The sequence below is a fragment of the Haliotis cracherodii genome, unplaced genomic scaffold (genome assembly GCF_022045235.1).
Source record: "Haliotis cracherodii isolate W230 unplaced genomic scaffold, xgHalCrac1.p SCAF_6, whole genome shotgun sequence".
Lineage (NCBI taxonomy): Eukaryota > Metazoa > Mollusca > Gastropoda > Lepetellida > Haliotidae > Haliotis > Haliotis cracherodii.
The window spans coordinates 61,828,556-61,844,988 of NW_027266319.1; the positions used below are offsets into that span (position 1 = coordinate 61,828,556).

Sequence of the window (16,433 nt, forward strand, 5' to 3'; positions counted from 1 at the left end):
GCTGACAAATGCATTAACCCTTAAGTGGTTAAATCTCAAATTATTTTTAACTTTTGAAGGTGTGAGCATGACTGAGGCAGACAGGTTAACCACTTCCAAATCATTAGCTGTTTTCCCTCAATAATTAAGAATGACTATTGAGTGAGTTGGTATGTAAAGATATGCAAGCACTTTAACCTTTATAACATAATTAGCAATACAGACACCGGTGTATAAATGTCAGATTGTTCGCTATCATGACAACCTTGAGTATGGTTTTGGAAAGAGTGGTTTTGAAGTAAAAACATTTAACCTCCAAAATTTGTTTAATTTCTTTGTTCATTAATCCTAAGAAAAAGAATTGAACTTGAGCATGAAAACAAATGATTTTAAAAACTAGACTACCTGATCATTTCTGGTTTAGCAAAGAAATTCACATAACTATCTCACCTGAATATTTTTACTCAGTTAAGTAAAATGATTAAGATACCTCTGCAATGAACTCCATAACATCACATCAAGCAATTACAAATGTTTATATTCAACAAGCTTTTGATATAATTCCGAATAAATATCAACATGGACCTATAGACTAACATGAAATTGTTTTTTGCACAATAAATTCTCATATATTTCTGTTTATAAAAGTAAATTAATTCTGCTAGCTTGACTGAACTTTTTTTTTATCATCTTGACTGGTTTTGATAAAATCAAATGCAGGTACTCCACAGTCATTTGTCACTTAAGACAAACACAAAGTATCTGAAATGAAGCTATGTGTACGTTTCGATACAAACAAGCATGAAATACTCATATTCGCAGCCAATACCACCATTTTCTGTCTAAGTCAAAAGTGGTTGCCATGGACACTCAAAAGATATCTTTTTTAAAAATTCCAAACTATGAAAAGGCACCAGTTCACCACTAGACCTATCTATGCGTCAAGTTTTATCTCCCATGTTTTTTTAGTTCTGCTCTGGAAACTAAAAGATGCAGACGAATGGAAGGACAGACGGACGGACAGCACCCATTCCTGTAATCCATTTCTACTTCATAGTCGGGGATAATAACTCCATGAGGGAATCCTCAAGTCAAGAGATGAGAGGGGGAGGAGTATCGGACGTGCGAGATGAGGAGGGGATGAAAGAGGAATGGGCATGTGATTGTTGTACTAAATATATGCTCTGCATGGACTGATGACACGTCAACAGAAAGGGTTAAGTATGATGCTGAGGCTCAGCCTAGCATTGCATAAATAGAGCCATGGGTAGAATTGCACTTGGTGAAATCAGCACTGCTTTATCTCACGGAGATTTACTTTTTTATGGAACTCTTCATCAGCATTTACTTTTTTATACACTTTTTTCCCCCTCTGAAAACCAGCGATATTTCCCTGCCTGCAGAATGCTAGTTTCAAACAAGGTTTGAGAAACTTAGGGCATAGGCCTAAGTCAAGTGTTCTACAATATCAAGTCTCAAACTTACGAGATTTAAGTTATGACTGCAATACAGTACCATACACAACACAAATAAAATGCAATTAAGATAATCAGTCATTTGTGAGAATTAAATTAGTCATGATTACAAATAGCAAATTTGTCAAGATTACATGGCAAATAGCACTTAACTTTATTGACAGCTAACTTTAAACTTCATTGACAACTAACGTGGAATTCTCTGAAGGGAAAATCCAAATTAACACATTCAAATACTCATTTATCTAATCATTTATGTCCTCCATAAATTGCAATTATACAGCTGTAGAAAATCAGGAACACAAAGAATAATCTGTTTGCTTGGGCTTTACAAAGATCCACTGAAGTGTATCTATATTCCGGCTCCTGAGTATCATGTCGAGAGGTCATGTGTCAATACAGCTGTAACAATCTGTGCCATCCGAAACAATTAGTTTCCATGGTGGAGCAAGACAAGATTTTCACTGAAGTGTATAGCCATACTCATGTTAAATGAGTTCTTGAATACTCATTACTAACAGTAATTAAAATAGCTCTATCACCATACTAAATGTGTAATGGTATATGGCCTCTTTCACGTTGGCAATTGCAAAAAGTTCCTGAGCATGAGGAGTTTTCATGTATCACACCATGATCTTACCATCGATCTACATTTTATACCATGACCTTACCATCGATATACATTCCATATCATAACCTTACCATTGATATATACATTTCACATCATAACCTTACCATCAACATATCATATAACCTTACCATCAATATACATTTTATACCATGACCTTACCATCAATATACATTTTATACCATGACTTTACCATCATTATACATTTTATTCCATGACCTTACCATCGATATATCATATAACCTAACCGTCAATATACATTTTATATGATAACCTTACCATCGATATACATTTTATACCATGACCTTACCATTGATATACATTTCATATCATAACCTTACCATCGATATACATTTCATATCATAACCTTACCATCGGTATACATTTTATACCATGACCTTACCATTGATATACATTTCATATCATAACCTTACCATCAATATACATTTCATATCATAACCTTACCATCGATATACATTTTATACCATGACCTTACCATTGATATAAATTTCATATCATAACCTTACCATCAATATACATTTCATATCATAACCTTACCATCGATATACATTTTATACCATGACCTTACCATTGATATACATTTCATATCATAACCTTACCATGGATATACATTTCATATCATAACCTTACCATCGATATACATTTTATAACATGACCTTACCATTGATATACATTTCATATCATAACCTTACCATGGATATACATTTCATATCATAACCTTACCATCAATATCCACTTCATATAACCTTACCATGGATATACATTTCATATCATAACCTTACCATCAATATCCACTTCATATAACCTTACCATCAATATCCACTTCATATCATAACCTTACCATCAATATATACTTCATATAACCTTATCATCAATATCCACTTCATATAACCTTACCATCGATATACATTTCATATCATAACCTTACCATCGATATACATTTCATATCATAACCTTACCATCAATATACACTTCACATAACCTCCTGATCGATAATGGTTTTCACTTCTTCAATATAGGATCATACAGTTAATTTTAACATCTTTGGCTAGCACAAGGGTACAGACAGGATATAAATTCAGCTGATAGATGATGGAAACCGAACAAACCATTATGACTGCGATGCTGGGATCCAGGCATTATGCGAGTGACCGACTTTTGGTCCGAGATTCAAATTGTAGCACTGTTTTATTTTTAAGTTTTCTTATAATCATCCTTGTGTACTAACAACAATGCACTTGAATGACAAACAGAAATACTAAAATAGAGATCTTGAGTGTGGGTGCTGTCATGTTTGCACACACAGCAGCAGGAACATGTTGTTAATGCGAATGTAGACAAATGTTAAAAATGCCCATATTTGGGCATATATCAATATGCATGCACAACCAGATTTGCAACCGCTTTCAGTTTAGCCTGTTAACAAATGAAAGTTGTTAAGTATTGACACTAAATTACACATTTAACAAGGGTAATAAATAAAATACCATACTCATTCTTGTCAGATACCATTTTTTTACAAAACTCATGAAACTTCTATGATATTTGACATCGCTTTTACTCAGTCAGTTACCATAGAAAGTCAACTCCATTCATCAAAATGGTATCTCAACGAGAATGAGTACAGTATTCTCAATATATCATACCTTACCATCAGTAAGATAAGATAAAATATATTGCAATACATTCCATTGGAGAACCCATACAATGTAAAACAACCTTACCACTGAGATATGGATTGTATCATCACCTTACCACATACATGTATATTATCCATAACATCCCGCTCTAGCTATCAGGGTACATTTTGTACATCTCGAGGAAGCTACAAGTTCCATAGAAGAATCTGTTTCGTGTTCTATGTGAAAGCATAGAGGTGTTTATTATCAAACAGATGTAGATGTGCACATCTTTAAACAACAGAAGTCGTCACAGCTGCTGCGTATGGTTCATCAAAGTGCGTGGCCATTCCCCACTGAAAGTGTTACTTGAAGCGGACACAATGAGTTGATAAGGGATCCCCATGCTTTGAAGCAGCAGCTGCACCCTGGTGTTGCAGCAATGTGTGCATGTGTGAGAGCAGTGAGACCACCCCTCCACTTAACTGCTCCAGTCTACCATAATGGTGTTTGTAAAATCTCAGGATCTTGTGGCCTACATTTCCAAATTTTAGCAGGTTTTCTCTGCATACCTGTCGGCCTGAAACCATATGTACACCCCTGTCACAATCCACATGGAGAAGTACCACCACAGCTCTTATATGAATGAAATATAAAACTAAGTTCCACTTGGAAACAGTTTTAAAGGATTTTCACAAGGCAGTTGCTGCAATTCTGAAATACTATTACTATTAAACCTAAATATGTGTTTATGAATCAACTGAATACATTACCAGTCTATTATTCCTTGTCATTTACATACAACAAGTTGGAAACAGAATAAGTTTGGTAAGACACTGCACTTAGGCATATTCCAGTCATATCTATCTGGGGAGATGCATAGCACTAGACCGATGTTAAGTCTCTGAAATGACATAACTTTGATAGAAACAAGCAACTACAAAAGGAAACCCCAGTGTGATGGGAGATTCAGAACCTTAGGAAAATCTTGATTTGCTTCATTTAGAGCTATAGCATTACAATAAGGACTGTGTGAAAGTGAAAACAATATGGTTAAGGGACTGAGACAGACTAGCATGGCTCCAAGTGGGAATCAAGCCCAGGTGTTGAGTGAGTTGTTTGTTTACCACTGCACTCTGCAATATTCCAGCCATATGATAGCGATCTGTTAATAATTGAGTCTGGACCAGACGATCCAGTGATAGACATCATCAGCATGTACACAATTGGGATTTTGATGACCTGCTATCAAACAAGTCCCACACCTGACCCCAAAACCCAATCTATTCAGTAGCCACTTACAACAAGTATAGGTTGTTGGGGACCAATGTTCTTACCCCGATTCCCTAAAGGTTGAATGAGTAGTAGATGTTATGGTGTCTTTAGTTGCTGTGTGTCATATTTGGGAAAAAGACAGAAAATATTCAGCGAGGCATCAGCAAATAAAGACACCATATACAGCAACTAAAGACAAAACAACAGATTTATTATGCCGAAACGTTCACACTATCTAGTATCGTGTCATGTGTCATGTAAAATGAAAACAGGTATAAATGACAGGGCCAGTACATATATTTCAGATACAATGCATTTATGTGAACACAAACGTTAACAATGGAATATATTTTACACTAAATGTGAACGTTTAGACAACTATTTTAGCTAAAAAGGATAGAGTTATCAGAAATATGCAATCCACAGTAGAGTGACAGCAGCCCGCTTTTTCCTAACGACTGGCTGCTATATGTTCTATTACCCTTTGATGTCATCAGCATCACTATTCCTTGTGACGTCATCCAATATTACAGTATGTTCTATGATGTTGCTATTTGTAAATCAGTGAACGTCGTTGTGAGGTTATTCATTCAGACAGTTAACGTATGCTGCTGTTGATTGTTTTTTTCTTTGGAGGATTAGCTACAAATTCTATCTATTTTAGCTGTAATAATTGTAACATTATTTCTTGGGCAAAGGACCATTTGCAGAAGCCCTCAGTCTGTTCAACTGACCTCCTTTGTCGACTTCTCTACAATATGTATCAATAAAGTCACGAAAGTGATTTCTTTAAAAACGCATGTCCTTGCACATCACAAATAATGACATAAAACACAAAACAGTGCCCAGTAACAAACGTCTGTACCCGAATTTTTATGTGAAATATGTGAGGTGGGTGTTGGAAAATCCAAGATGGCTGTTACTGATGGCATACTGTCTCATATTAGGTCAGTAACAGCCATCTTGGATTTCTACTGACAGTATATGGGCTCATATGGGGTCAGTTAGTCAGTAAAATAAACAACAATCTAGATATATATACAAAAGCAAGTCTAGCCAGCTCTAGCTTGCTCTATTCCACATAGGAAATCAAAATCAGGGAGAAAAGTCGAGAAGGGTATTGTGTAACATAAGATTTCATAGACTAAATGCTAGACTAAATGCTAGTCTAACGGTCATTGGTTCTGCTCTGATTGGTCAATCTCACTTTAAAGCATAATGATGCCTGATATGTATGTATCAAATTTAGCATTGAAAACGTATAAAATGTTCACACAAACAACTTGGCAACTATACTACTCAAAAGAAGTTAAGGATCATCAATTCTTTCATATTACTATTGTTAAAAATGAGAGATTACCTGCAGTAATATGAAAGAATCGGGTGATCCTTAACTTCTTTTGAGTAGTATACATTAGATGTCTTACAGTCTCTCATGCAGCTTCTGAAAGATTAGAAAAATTCCAGGCAAGTCTACAATACAATATTCTTCTTTTCATTACATATTAAAAGATGTTTCTAACAAGAAAAAATATAATGTTTTCATGTTAGACTAAACTAAATGTTAGTCTCAGGACAGTGCAGAAAATCAATAGCTGTCTAAGATTCCCTTTGAGAAACAGCAGCTTCCAAAGTGATCCCACTTGCCCAGGTCACATCAAGCATGGTTACAGAAAGTGGTCAGAGGTAGCAATACAGGCTCCAAATGTACGTCTTGATATACCAAATGTTTTCATACTTTGACTGGAAGCTATCTGCTTGTCGTTACTATCCCCGACCAATGTGACATCATCCAGCAGTGCGCCTGTGTGAGGTAATTATGGGGAACTATTGTCGACCAGGATGCCACGATTGTAGCACTGTAAGTATTGGAGTCAGACTGTGAGCTGTTTGGTGCAAGCTGAACCAAGACAATAGGTTGGATTCTTTTAATGAACAATTGGCTAAAGATAGTCAATTAAGCCTAACAAGCAGACAGAAGTATCTGAATCTTGATCAGATCTCAAATGTATTTGGAGTGATTCATTCAGAAATGTAGAGTACTGACTGATACTGGTTGTTTTTATAAACACAATAAATATCCTTGCAGCATATATCTCAGACATGAACGTCTGTCTTAAGTGAGGTTTCAGAATGCTGCCTTGTCTGTACCTGCATCTCAGACATGTTCGTCAGTCCGAAGTGAGGTTTCAGAATGCTGCCCGTCTGTACCTGCATCTCAGACATGTTCGTCAGTCTGAAGTGAGGTTTCAGAATGCTGCCCGTCTGTACCAGCATCTCAGACATGTTCGTCAGTCTGAAGTGAGGTTTCAGAATGCTGCCCTGTCTGTACCTGCATGCCTGTGAGAATGCCACCTGAAGTTTGACAGAAGCTTGGACCTCCTTATCTCCGTAATAACAGGGTTGAATGTCTGGAGAGTATCGGGTAGCCCACCGATGGGAAATCACCCCTCCACACACACACACACCCCTCCACCATTGCTTCCAACCCCCCCAAACCTCAATGTCCTTGTGGGACACAACATTGTCCAAATGGTAACATCAGACAGGCTGTACTGGTAACATCAGATATGCTGTATTCGTTTACCTACTTATTAAACATGGTGTAGATAACTGTCATGGCCTGTCAAAGTACTAACCAGTCCCGTGATGGAGATCTTTATCAGAACACAGATTTACTAAATAAACAGAACTTACACTGTGTGAACACTTAGGCTTACAGAATAAGCTCCCATGAAGGTGTCATAACACCATAACAGTCTAAGGCCTTTTCTTCATGAATGTCAAAGCAAAATGATGAATGTCTCTTAAACTATCTATGGAGGAACTGGTAATTTTTCATCTTTATCAACCTCACTACATCAATAGAGTAACAGGCCACAAAATTCATTCATTAATAGCTGCCTTCTATTTTCTGAATGTTGTCCAAAAGATGTCTGACCTCATGAAATATCACAGAAGCAAGGCCAGAGGGAGTTAGTTACCCTTATTTGTAAATGTTTTGTTTCATTTACAACATAGCTTGCAAGTTTTATGTGGGAGGAAAGCAAAACATGGTGTAGACATGAGGGCTGGGACGAGTCCAAATTTATAACACGGGTACCCACCCCACTCTTACCCGACCATACACGGGTACCTGCTGTTGGTCTCAAGATATGGGTACAAAATGTCCAAATGGGAATTGTTTGACCATAGCCCTCGCAAAAAGTATTGAGGTACACTATAAAATGATCTGGTCATGTAGATTTTATCATTATTCAAACAAATAAAAATCAGAAGAAATGTGTTCAGTCAGAAACAAATGCGAACATTAGTAACCTGTAGTGTAACCATAGAGTTCCAGATAATTTTTGTCTTTAAACAATATATCACGTGACTAACCATGGGTCTAGGTAGTTCTGTGGGTACCCGGGTGCTGCTCAGTACCCACCTGACCCGAGTTACCCATTCCAACCCTAGAAGATTTTAAATGTTTACCACACGAGCATGGGAATGATGCTGACAATACTAGAGACATAATGAAGGCCAATCTGTTGTTTGGGATCATAATGAGCTGAACATAAGTAAACGGCAGACTCCGCCACATCTGTGTCTGGTATTAATATAGAAACTGTGGAATACTTGGACAGGATATTGTTAGGAATAATGATATACCAATGCCACTTAAGAATACATTTTCACAGATTTGTGAATTCATGGTGCATATAGGAGTAATGAGGGAGTTAGGATTAATGCAACGTTTGACAGTATTCTAGTTATATCAAGGCGTGACAGCTTCTTGGGGGAGGAAAGCCCGAAGTGATGTAGGTTTCAGACGGTTGCCTATAAGGTAAAACTCACTAGCACAGAAATGGTGCTGACGAATCGAAAACAATCAGGGTGAACCGAGATTCAAACCCACAACAATAGGCTTTTGGCATGCCCAAGGGACACAACTCTACACAGCCAACTGAAACACCTGAGGAGACTGGGCCACCCATGCATACAGGAATCGTCTTGAACTTCACTCCAGTTCTGAAAGATTACAGGACCCGGGAAGATCGGGGGTAGAATAGGTCAGCAACCCATGCTTGCTGTAAAAGGTGACTATGCTTGTCGTAAGAGGCGACTAACGAGATCGGGTGGTCAGACTAGCAGACTTGGTTGAAGCAGGTCATCGTATCCCAATTGCGCGGATTGATGCTCATGTCTCATGCTAATCACTGGACTGTCTGGTCCAGGCTCAATTTACAGACCGCCATCATATAGCAGGAATATTGCTGAGTGTGGTGTTAAACAACAAACAAAGACAAAAGATGAAAGATCACAGAAGAAATCCTATGCTTCCATCACAAACAAAACAAGAGGAAACATAGCCAATTCTGCTACAGATCAAGTTTATCTGGAAAGGAAGGACTCGCCTACCACCAAACAACCCTCACATTCTCACCATTTTTGATTCCCTTCGGCCATAACAGGCAAAGAGATAGAATTTTACATGGAATTTGTGCTCTTTGCAGTTTACAATGCTATAACTTATTGCTGGACAGATGGAAGTCAGATCATAAAGTGCTGCCACATTTTGTGTGAGGGACTTGGAGACAATGCACTTTGATGCTAACACAGAGCAAAAAGTTCCTCAAAGTGTCTTTGTTTATGGATGTAATTCTAGCTGAATGTTATCAACACAGAGAAAAGGGAATAAATCTGTCAGCACTTCCTACAGACAGAACAAACACTGCAAGGAGTTGTGTGCTGCTGGCAGTGTGTGGAGTTGAGTCTGCCTTACAGAATATGCAGGTGGACAGGGAGTAGCCTTGCTCCAAGGCTGTACTGAAACAAAAGTCCATGGATGTGTAGTAATTCTATCCTCCTAATAGGCAAGCCAAGATATGTGATACTCCAGTCTCTTATAGAGACAACTTGTGCTTATTATTTACATGATCTAGAACTGATTTAAACTAATATATATTGCCTAAAAGACTTGTGCAAGTCTAGACAGGGAGCAGCCAGGGCCCGACCCTGTGGATGGTGCAGGGAATATACATCAGCATCAAATACCACAGAGCTGAGGCAAAAACACAACAATCATATCCCCTGCATTTGCAAGCAAGGTGATGGCATGTACTTTCAGTTGCGTTTATCATCACAAAATGCATATGGATGTAGTTATGGACCTCTGTACTACATGCATGTAGAAGTGATAATCATGGCATCTGACTCACACACTTGACTTGATATACAACTCAGTCAACATTTCTATGGTACTCTAAAAGACAATTCAAGCTCAAATTAAATGATAATTTAAAGAACTAATATTTCATCATGCAAACAAATGAGCCGAAACACTCCACAGATGACACTGTATTGATGAACATCTTCAATACAAGTTAGTCTCTAAACTCCACGGGACCAGGAACATGACATATATTGGCCATTTTGATTGGGGGGCCAGTATTTAATTTTATGTCATATTTGGTGTCTGATGTTATTTACACTGCAACATGCTACATCTCAATCAGTGACTTGAGTTCGCTTTAAGGAATTTAAGCTTGTGTGGGATTACGCATCACACATTATGTAAATAACATTTAAAATGTCAATAAATGCATTAGGTGCTGCTTTGTTGGCTACTAAAACATGAAATGAAAATGTTACAAAAAAATAAGCTAACATTGTTCTTACCATCCAAATTTTATTTCATTTGAACACTGTTACTTACATAGTCTGTAAATAATCGAGTCTGCACCAGACAATCCAGTGATTGACATCATGAACATCGATCCACGGAAGTGTGATATGATGACACACATCAGCAAATTGAGCGAATCTCATCAGTCGATCCCAATTGCATGGATAGATGCTCATTTTATCAATCACTGGATTGTCTTGTCCAGACTCGATTATTTACAGACTGCCGTCATATAGCTTGAATATTGCTGAGTGCGGCGTAAAACAACAAACAAACAAAACATAGCCTTAACTGCTCCTTGTTTTGGAATAGTTTCATTGTATCTTGAAACAACTGCCAATGTGTCACATTGGTTCCTTCAACATGGAGATGAGAACAGCCTAAGTTAAAAGTTACAATAAACATTAAAAATATTGCCACCCTTCCAACCCCCAGAGCTCACACCCTGACCTCCAATGTAAATTTTTTCATGTTTCCATGATCTTATTTTATTCCCAAAGAAACATCTTCAAGGGGTAACCTGATATGAATAATTAACTCCATGCAAGAAGTGCTAACATTGTTTTGAGCAAACCCCATCGTATTGTACAAGCGCCATCCTGCAATGTCTCACTGTGTACACACTGGAACACACATCACACTTTGTCACCAAGTTGCATAAATCTGTTCCTCATTACAACAGGGAGCAATACCGGTGGTCCAAATAGTTGGCTTTTTAAAAAAAACAAATCCTAGGTATGGGGTCAAACCCTCCAAGTGCTCTGTCAGAACTACTGAGATGAGTCTTTGGAGCAGCCAATCCCTGAGTGCTTTGCAACATATTTACCATTGGGCACTTATACATGTTATGGATGGCAATAGGTAGTGAACACCTTCACAGTAAGCTAAAATGGTCAATGTCCTCAGCCATTTCGGTGAAGGTGTTGTCTTTCTTGCCTGACAGGGTTTGATGGAGAGAAATATTTATGACTTATGGACGTTGAGCCTCCTTCAAGCAAGATAGTTCCTCAACAGTCAGTTTCCGGTTTGGAATATGCCACATGGTTACAATATATAAAGATGTAAAGACATTTGCTTTTGAAGATTTATTACCATATAAACCTGTACCCTGACAGTGAGTGAGTAAGTGAGTGAGTTGGGTTTATTGCCACTTTTAACAGTATTCCAGTTATATCGCGGCATGTCAGCTTAATGTGGGAGGAAAGCTTGAAGTGATGCAGGTCTCAGAGGTTTACCACTTCGGTGAAACCCACGAGCACGGGTATGGTGCTGACAAACCTAGAAACATAATCGGGGCGAACCGGGATTCGAACCCACAATCATAGGTTTCTGGCGTGCACAAGGGACGCAACTCTGCACAGCGAATCGCGTTGCCTCAGACGACTGGGCCACCTGTGCTCCCTGTACCCTGACAGAAACATTATCACTACTACCTTATAAATAAAGTTGACAAATTGAACAATATTCTCAACAGTTCTTTTATCTTTGAGAAAATATCAAAGCCTTTTCTGATTCCAGGAATCATGAAGATATCATATTCCACAACTCCTAATGACACAAATGAATGCATCATGATAACACACAACATTTATTTCAGTTGGGCAGTGTTATGTTAAACAATCTCACATCAAACTTCAAGATTATGATATTTCAATTCAAGGAAATCACAATTGCCAGCCCAATACCTCATTAAAGAGTCCATTAATCACTTTCCATGAACAGCCTGCTATCAAATGAAAATGCTATTTCCTACAACAAACAAAAGGCATAAGATCAATAGCAATGACATCTATATGACTCACCCCGTGACTACCCTGTGTATAACATACCCCTGCCACCATCATTAACCTCATCATCAATATCAGCTAGGGCAATACGGACCAATAATCCCCTTATGTCCTGGTGCCACACGGACCAATCCCAATATAAACTCCAGCCGTCACCTTGAGTAATCTCATCAATTATACCAATAATTGCCATTATTAGCTGATTTGCTTGTAGAGAAAATTGTGTTGTTTTAGTGCCATCATTTTGCAGGTTACAGTGACTTATCAATATGAGGCCTTGATGTATTTAACCATAATTGCCATCTCACACCATTCTGATAATTATACCTAATGTTACCATAATCTGATGCAGTGTACTGTATCATATCATGATTGCATCATTATGATGATAACAGTGGAAGAAATGGGTTCCAGGCCCCATTCCACAATCCGCTGAAGCACTATCTGAAGTCTGTGTTAAAGTATGTGTGTTACAATTGTCTTTGCGATAACATCGGTTTGTTGAGAGTTGTTTGTTTGTTTGATACTTCCAGTTGATATGCAATCAACCAAGTCACCGAGCCTGATCACCCCATCCATTTAGTCTTCTCTTACAACTTACTATATTACCATATTCTAACCAGGAATCCGCTTGGGTTGAACATAGCCCAGGAAATGAGAGTGAGTGAATGAGTGAGTGAGTGATCGAGTATGTTTTATATTGCTTTAAGCAATATTCCAGGGGACACCAGAAACGGGCTTCACACATTGCACCCATGGGGAATCTAACCCGGGTGTTCAGTGTGGCGAGTAAACAAACCACAAGGTTACCCCACTGGCCCCAAGGTAATGACACTGATTTTGATTAAAATTAACATTTCCTAATCTGGCAGTAACCAACATCATGAATGCTTTAACTACATAAACACAAATAACAGCAAAATTCAAACACTGTTTCTAATACATTTCAAAAAGTAAATCCTTAGCTATTAATTTTCTCACATTTGACAAAAATTTTATATTGAAATAATTATGACAGTATTATTCATATTGTTGAATCACACTTAAATAATACAACACAAGATCAATTACACGAAGGCAGACACTATAGTCATCTGCCATTCATCATCACTGAGGTATGCTGAAGGAATTAACGATTCGAAAAGGATTCCGCATTCATAGTCACTGAGGCGTGAAACATCCCCCCCAGTACAGACTGACAGACAAAACATGAACCCTGGTAGAAGAGAAACACATACACACACGTATATACACATACAAAACCATTAAAAACACCACCGTCATAAAGACTTGCATTGACCTATTTCAAAATCAGCCTCAACATGTCTGTCAGAAAAATAGAGCTGACTTTCAAAAAACAATTTACATTTAAAAAACAATGCTCCAGTTGGAGATACACTTTCTATTTTGGACCAAGTTGTAACGTTGTCTGCTACAAAAACCTTCGGAAAACAAGCCTGTCTGTAATACCTCATAGGATTAGTGAAACTGGGAACCATTCAGAAAAATGTCACATGCACCTCAATTGAAATGACATCACAAAACTGTTTTCTTACCAAAATGAACCATGCTCCACGCAAGAAAATATTTCCCACAAATATTGAGAAGGAGGAAAATCTCTTCCTTCAGGCACAAAAGAGTTCGAGTGAGTTGCCTCTATTCCTGTGGAGGAGAACTGACTAGTTATCCCTGCTGTTACACTGAACAAAGCCAACAGTTCTGATTTATGGCCGAGCTTGGAGCTTGCTCAACTTCAATCCCATCTGCTCTCCTGACTCCTAACCAAGATGGCTGACAACCTCAGTTGGGCCAGTCGGCAGTTTACCATGGCAACCATGAAAGGAGGGGAAGCCAAGTTTAAATGTTTTCGAGAGATGGAAATGAGACATGATTGGCAGTGGAAGTGAACCTGTTAGTTTTAGCAACAGAGATGCCAAGTTTAAGATGGCTCATATCATCTACTCAATGATTGTTTATTGTTTTTGTCTGGACAGAACCAATTGGTGGCAGCAGCGCCATACTGATCATCGCAGACCTGCATATGCCCCAAGGCACTTTGGAAAATACAAAATCTCCGTCTAAGGTAAACAGCTGAGTAATGTAATTCAATGTCATGAGATAGTATTGCCATTACCCCTTTAATACACATTAAATACAAAAAAAGAAGCTGTGTTTACAACACCTGAAGTAAGCATGTATTCAAAAGTTAACACTAGAAATGTTAAACATGCACATTTCATTCAAAATTTTTAACACATTTTTTCCATACTTTGCAAATTACAATTTTTAATATTTTCGAAAAAGGTAACATGAACAATGTAACATAAGGTAGAAGAAGACTGAATGAATCCGGCAAACGGCAACCAGCTGAATACGTCCCACATTGTCATTGAAAACTACCTACAAAAGAAGTCCACTTGATTGAGTCTGGAGTACAAAGCAGCCCGCTACCGACTGTCGTCCCATATGCAGTATCTTGGGTCCTGCCGATGTGAAGTCTAGCGAAACACAGTAATAAAACTTGTTTCTTTCAATGTGTGAAAAAACGCACAATACATACAGAATTATGTGTCATAATCTAGTAACCGGCTTGCATAATGGATGGCTTCTGAGAGGGACATAAAACTCGAGACAAAAACACAACTGGCCTGTGACAACATTAAATTTGATCTTAGCCTGTTCCTCCATCAAGGTATCAAATTATCATCTGGGTGAAAAAGATCTGGACTTCACTGCTTATTATGAAACTCAGCCATAAAAACAGCTCCATGGTTCTAACCAGGACATGTGACAGACAAACATCTCGAGAAACTTGTTTGGGATTCATAACGCAGTGATACCTTAATTGGAAAATGTAATTCATTCAAAACCTATTCCTCTGATACAGATCATTAACATTGTGAAACTAACAGGGCTGTATTTGCTGATTAATTAATTCCTCTACGGCTGCCAAAACACAAACTCATCTGCTCCCTTGCAATATGGCAAACTGGTGATCCATTCATAATGGGGTAATTAAGATCAAATTTGAGTTTTAATTTCTAATGATTTGAAAAGGATTAAGAGAAGCAGGAGCAATAACAGTGGTTGAGACTATTATGTTCAACCTTGATAGAATTATGCTATATATTACTCCAGCCCTGAACAAGCATACTGCAACACAACCCAGCCCTTTTTCACATGAAACCCAGAATAATTATCAAACTATCAACTAAGTTGACAGGATCCATTATGATTTGAAAGCAAATAAAGAATTGATAATTATCTTCTTATTTCACAAGACAAATTAACACCCAAAGAAAAGCTGAAATACCCCAGCCTCATAAACATACCTGAGCAAATCTTCAAAACATGATCCACATTTAACATGGAGGAGGAGGTACTCCCACCGAGACAAATGCCTGTTTCAGCAACAGTAAAGGCATCAATCTCACCACAGTCTACGTATGCCTGTGGTCCAGGATGTTGGAAGATTTGAGTAAAGTCGAACTAGACTGGCATATTATCACAGCCTTTGGCTCAGGCCAGCTAGACTGTTTTATTATCACCACTACAACCGATGATGTTTTTCCCGGGTCTTGCTGATAATTTTTGCAGACTTTGTCTCGTCCTGATGAGGTGCTATAAAATTCAAAAACCTTTGAGTATTGGAGATTTATTATGCAAAAATAATATACAATGTGCATGGGCTGAGCTAATGTGTAGTTTATCTCCGCCACAGCAGCTTTGGTGCACCTAGCTGTGGCCCCACCATGTGCAGGGTCCGACTCTCCCGCCATGCAGGTCCCAATTCCACACATCATGAAAAACATGTGCCCTCACAGAGAGACTACTCCCAGCAAAAAGGCAAAAAGAAGTTGGGAGATGAAACTAGCTTGGATCGTAAAATTTGCTTCCTTCCTGAAACGATGGCAAGATAGCATTTTAACAGCCAGACATTGCGTGAGGCTGCCTGTATTCTGTAACGCCACCAGACGT

The 16,433-nt window shown here is 38.1% G+C and overlaps 1 protein-coding gene across 5 annotated transcripts in view; it reads right to left on the reverse strand.

The window, feature by feature from the left end:
- The window catches only part of LOC139444845 (plexin A3-like), a 136,800-nt gene that overhangs the window by 67,915 nt on the left and 52,452 nt on the right, over nt 1-16,433 (reverse strand). For 4 of the 5 annotated variants that reach the window (XM_071225831.1, XM_071225829.1, XM_071225830.1 and 1 more), the window contains exon 1: nt 14,012-14,226. The exons of the other annotated variant lie outside the window; for it this stretch is intronic. The gene's annotated coding sequence lies outside the window, so the exon portion shown is untranslated. Of the gene's footprint in view, nt 1-14,011; nt 14,227-16,433 lie in introns of those variants that run through there. 5 annotated transcript variants of the gene reach the window in all.